Source organism: Elephas maximus, chromosome 10, assembly GCF_024166365.1.
Source record: "Elephas maximus indicus isolate mEleMax1 chromosome 10, mEleMax1 primary haplotype, whole genome shotgun sequence".
NCBI lineage: Eukaryota > Metazoa > Chordata > Mammalia > Proboscidea > Elephantidae > Elephas > Elephas maximus.
The window spans coordinates 34,766,218-34,772,326 of NC_064828.1; positions in this window are offsets into that span (position 1 = coordinate 34,766,218).

Genomic DNA, 6,109 nt, shown 5'->3' on the forward strand with positions numbered 1-6,109 from the left:
TTCTTGCTGCACTGGGGATGAGACAGGAGGGCTCTGTCACTCCTGAGGTGGGCCCAGAATTCAGTGGGTGGCATTGTCCTTCAAACCCCTACTCCCTGTTCACCTCCTCTGCCTCTTAGGCTGTGTTGTTTTTCCCCCTCATCCGCTAGAAGCACCTGGGCCCTCCCTAACAAGGGTTTGTGTGGGGGTGGAATTTTCTGGGGTTTGCTAAGACCTCAGCGAGCTGCTCAGATGAGAGACAGTGAGACAGCGAGCCCTTCATCCAGTAACCTGGCTCCTAGGAGAGGCATGCTGTGCTGGCTGGGAGGGAAAATCTGGGTGGTTCTCACCTGTTTCTCTCTTCACAGAGAGTCCTGAAGAATCTGGACCACGGGTGGAGCAGGAGGAACCACAGAGAAACAGCCTGGCAGAAAGGACAGACAAGGAGAATGGATACAGGCAGGCAGGAGACTGGGAGAAGGACAGTGAGCCAGGAGGCTTGACTTGCAGATACAAACGCACAGACAGGAGCAGGACAGACCAGAATACGGAGTTAGAGAGGGAAGAGGCAGCGACGAGCAAAACAGAGGATGCAGGTTAGTACAAGTGTGAACAACAGGGCGACGAGAAAGAGGTGGAAACCCGGAGCAGCAAGGAAATTAGAATACACAGCCAAGAAGGAAGGGCAAGGGGTAGAGACAGGCAGAGAAGCATGATAATGACAAGTACGGATGAAGACAGAGAGGCAAAGTAAAACCGGGACAAAATCTCTAGCAGGTTTTCTGAAGGAGGGAGAAAGGTGGAGACAGTGTGTGAAAGACACAGAAAACTGGAAGCGACAGGATGCAGGAAAGAAATGCAGAGTCCAAGAGGACAAGCGATTTCTGTTTGATCCCTGGAACCTCTCCTCTGTCAGTGGGAACGTCCCCTGACTGCCACGCACCGCTCTCCAGAAGAAGGCAGGGTCCCTCAAGGTGGTGGCTCTGGCGCTGACCACAGAACGTCCCACCCTGACCCCCTCTTACCTGGGTCAGAGGAGTCTCTGTCTGCCCTCAAAGCTCCCAGAGCCTTTATATACCGCTTCCTCCACCTCCTGCCTAAATTTGGAATCCTTCCGGAGGGACCCTGCCTCCCACCTCTCTCGCCTACTGGCTCCTCCTCCCTTGATCCCTTGGCTCTGGAGGTGACAGAAGGACAGCAGTGCCCCCAGATTTGCCCATGAAAGGCCCGTCGCCCCAGCCCCTCGGCTCCAGGGCCTTTTTTTAGTCCTTGGGCACATTCCTCCCCTCCAAAGGCTGATGGGCAGATAGTGGAAAGACAGGACCTTCTCTCACCACCTCCCCGCCCCTCCAGGGCCCTTACCTCGGTTATTTTTAACCTGAAGGGTGAGTTGAACACACTGGGTGAGGGTCACCTTCTCCTGTAGCCAAATGCTTGTCCCCTGCCCCCCAACTGCAGGATCCCCTTCCTTCTTTCCCACCCTCTCCTCCTTTCTGCGTCCTCACACAGCCCCAGATTAGCAGCATCCCCTCCCTCTGTCAAAGCTGGAGTCCCACAGTGCTGGGGACTGGGAGCTGGGGCCCTGGGGCCCAGGGAGGGGGTCTTTGTCCAGCCCCATGACTCAGTTTCCCTTTGTCAGGAAAAACATTTTTGTGCTGCCCTCATTCTCCACAAATGCTGTACCTGGTGGTCTTCTGTTCCCCATGTCCCTTGGCAGACGTCCTTTCTAGGACTTGCGGCTGCCCTGCTTTGGGGACATATCTGGAGCTCCCAGTGTCTTCCCTGATGCTCCTGATATGGTGGCTATCACCCAGCCCCTCAGACAGTGGAAGGGATTCCCCCATGCCACCGAAGGCGGATTTGCACACAAACCAAAGTGTAGACATACACCCTCACACTCAGCCACACATCCGCGTCCATTCTGAGTCTCACATGTGCAGATTTTTCACACTTACACACTTACTCTTGCAGATTGTCTGTTTGCATTTATGACACTAATACGCACATTTGCACAACCACGTTTGCATACATAGGCTTTTACCCTCCTACTGCCACACTCTGCTCCTGGTGCAGGGTGGGTGGGGGCAGGGATAGAGAGAGGCAGGAGGTGTTAATCCCAGGGCCTGAGGGAGGGGGTGGGGAGGGGATGGGGGGCTGCTCCCTTCCACCCCTCTGGGCTGCCAGGGAGTGCAGGTGCCTCTGAGGAAGGCTAGGGTGCCAGGCAGGCCTGGGGATTTACACCAGCTGGGCCTCAGGCGCTGCATTCCATGGGCGTGGGGGTGGAGTTCTGCAGTGGGTAACCCCTCCCCAGGTATAACTCTGGTGTGCCCTCCCAACCCTCCTGGGGCCCACCCTCACACCCCTTCTTCATGGGTGTCCTCAAGCGCCCCAGGCGCCCTCCCCATCCTGCTACAAAGTCACCTCTCGAAGGCCGTTGGTGTCAGGTCTTCAGCAGGCCGTGCATGTTATGACTAAGTGGACATTGTGTTCAGGGAACAAAGCCAGGCTCCCCGGCTCTGCCTTCCCCCCACACCCACATACCCGGGGACACTCTCTGGCTCCCCCCCTCACCCCATCTACTGTCCACTCTCAATATAGCTCTAGGGTGTGAAGGTGGGTAGGATGGACAGGAGTCAACTTCTCCAGGTAGGAGAGTTTTCCACTAAAGATGTGGCTTCTCTGCCAAGGTCCCAACTCTCTAGGACCTTCCACTGCCCCTTTATTGGGCTCAGAAAGACATATTCTCTCTCCCAGAGGACTTTTACCCTATATTCAGTGCCCTTGGAGGGACATTCACAAACAAGCTTGGGGTAACCCCATAGGTACATATGCCAAATTGTACCCTCAAGGGATGCAGGCCACCTGTCTCTAGCTCTAGGTCACTTGAGGCCCCAGTATGCAATCTGGGGGGTTAGCCCATGGCCCAGTGCGTCACTGCCTGTTTCCCACCTCCCTGGGGACATGATAAAGGGCTGAGAATACCAGGTCAGGCTGGGTTGAGTCCAGGTAACAAAGACCAGGCTTTGTCCTCAGGGAACCCTGTGCTCTGAGCAGGGCAGATTCGGTATAGGTGGGGCAGGGAGTGAGGAGCAGACAGGCAGTTCCCACAGCCTCCTATGGAAGGAGGAAGAAGGAAGAAGTTAACTTGGTCCTGAGGCTGTACCCCCTGGTCTGATCTGGCTTGCTCTCCTCTTTCCTTTCCGTAGTTAAGAGCTCACCTGCTAACCAAAAGGTCAGCAGTTCAAATCCACCAGCTGCTCCTTGGAAACCCTATGGGGCAGTTCTACTCTGTCCTATAGGGTCGCTATGAGTCGGAATTGACTCAACGGAAACGGGTTTTCCTTCCCAAGGCCCTCTCCTCTCACCTGGCATTCTCATCTTTGTTCTCCATCCTCCCTCAGCTGCCTCCCGCATGAGCTCCTCTTTGTCAGGAAGTCCTGGAGTATGAGGCATGAGACTCCAGTCACAGGTGAGGGGAATGGGGAGGCAGGGCTGGTCTCCTGCTCGCCTCTGTTAGGCCTAGCTCCATGTATCTCTATGTGTCTGCCCTTCCTTTGCCTCTGCCTGGTTCCCCGTCTCAAAGTCTGACCTGGGATTTATTACTCCTGGCGCCCATGTCTCTGCCCACCTGGGTCTATATCTCTAGATTCCCTGCCTTCTCTGAGCCCCACCTTTCTTGGTCTCTACCTGGCTTGTCTCTGTCTCCACACCTTGCTCCAGGTTCTCCGTCCACCTCTCCCTAGTCTTACTGCTCTTTGATTTCCCTGGCTCCCCTTCCATCTAAGGCGACCCAGGATTCTTTCCTTTGTTCCGCATAGCCTTCTTCTTCTCTTCAAGCTTCTATATTTGAGGCTCACTCTCATTTTCTCCTCTCTTGTTCACTCTCACATCCCTCCTTTTCTCATGGCTCAACCATGTGTGCAAATCTGCCTACTGTCTATCGTCCAGTCCCCGACCTTTCGCTCAGCATCTGTTTCTCTTGCTCTCTCTTATGCTCTGGTTGCTTACAGTCTCTGGATTTCCCCTGCATCTCCCTTTTCTAGTGTCTCTCCTTTCTGTATTTATCTCTCCATTGCTCTCCAACTTATTCATAGGAAGAGGGATTATCCCAGGGAGAGAGGATGGAGGAGGGTGCAGGAGAAAGGTGGGAGGGCCTGCGGATCTTTTGGAATTCTCCTCATTTCCGATATCTTTTTTCTTTGTCTCTGCTTCCTCTGGTCACCTTGTCCCCCAGTTTCTTCATCTCTTTCCCTCCACTGCCACCCTCATCAGGTCCTTCCTTTTTCCTTCCCTACTCCATTTCTCTCCTCTCTCCTCCTATTCTCTGATAGTAGCATCTCCTCCTTCCTTGGATGGGGTCATTGCTTGGGCTGCTGAGTTCAGAGCTCAGAGGGGACTATGGAGCAGGAGCTGGTTGAGTGGTTGTGCATGGTGTGTTGGGGGATGTGATGGTTAAGGTTGTGTGTCATTTTGGCTGTTCCATGATTCTCAGTGGTTTGGCAGTTACGTAATGATGTAGTCGTCCTCCATGATAAGAGGAGTTTCCTCAGCGGTGTGGCCTGCATCCAATATATATATATATGGATGTTCTGGCAAAGCTCACTTGCTTGTTCTGGATCCTGCATCCAGCTTGTTATCATCTAACCTCTGGTTCTTGGGACTTGAGCCAGCAGCTTGCCGTCTTACCTGCTGATCTTGGATTTGTCAGTCTCTGCAGTCCATGAGCGAGTGGCCTGCTGTCTGACCTGCTGATCTTGGGTTCATCAGCCCCTGCAGCCACGTGAGTCAGGAGGAGCATCCAGCCTGAAGCCTGACTTGGGACTTGCCAGCCTCTACAACTGCATGAGCCATTTCCTTAAGATAAACCTCTCTCTTTGTCTCTATTATATATCTCAATATACATACATATGTATATACACACATATATGTGGAAACCCTGTTGGCGTAGTGGTTAAGTGCTACAGCTGCTAACCAAACGGTTGGCAGTTTGAATCTGCCAGGCGCTCCTTGGAAACTCTATGGGGCAGCTCTGTTCCGTCCTGTGGGGTCGCTATGAGTTGGAATCGACTCAGCGGCGCTGGGTTTGGTTTATATATATATGCTTCGCTGGTTTTGCTTCTCTAGAGAACCTAGCCTAAGTCAGAGGGAGGCTCAGTCTAGGACTGAGCCAAGGCTTCCTAGATTCGCAGCAGGAGGCTGACAGTCCCATTGCCTCCCAAGCTCCTGCCCTGTATGGCCCATAATCCCAGGCCTATCCTAAGTATCCCAGCTCTGGCAGTAACACCAGGGAGTGGGGTGGGGAGTTGGGAGTGCTGGGCCTGGTTAGTAGAAGGAGGGCTGTGCTCCTTCTCCATTCCCCAGCCCTCCAGAGATCCATCCTCTCTCCTCTCCCAGGGGTCTTGCTCATCCATGACTCTCCCCTGCCTGGCCTCCCTTTGAGATGGCTGCCATAAATAGGCCAAAGAACCCCCACCTTCCAGCCAGCTCAGATGAGGTGGGTCTTGGGAATACAGGTTACAGGGGAGAGAAATGAGGGAGAAATAAGTAGTATCCTGGACTGAAGGGGCTAAGCCCCAGAGGGGATGAGGAGAGGAAGGTAGGCTAGCCTCCCCCCTCCCTGGTGGGAGGGGGGAGGCTAGCCTCTGGGGGTTGTTGTGAGATAGTGGTAGCTGTGTCTGGAAGGGTGAGACCTTGTGCCCTCTCAGAGACTTGCCTTGGGCCAGGGCTTAAAGGGTCATTACCCCACCTGCCCAAAGAGGTTACGCCTCAGAGGGTCCAGAAAACTAAACCTCCTCCCCACGGCTGTACCCTGGTTGTATTGGTGGTAAGTGGTGTTGAACAGAGCTGGGGCTGTAGAACCAAAGCATATAGGCTCAGGGTGCTCTAGATAACCTTTAAAAGTTCCCTAAACCCCCTTCAACTCTGAGGGCCTTTGGGCCAGAGAGAGAGCTGGGAGGAGAGGTGCCATCTTTCTATTCCATTCCCAGTGGAGGAGGTGAAGCGGAGCTGGAGCTCTCTGGGCTACAGCTGCACAGGCAGCGCTCAGAGCTTCACAGGCTCCCGCAGGGAGGCCTCCCAGCCTGGCCTTTGAAGTTGCCCCTCCTCCCCTAGAGTCCCGCTTCTTCCCACA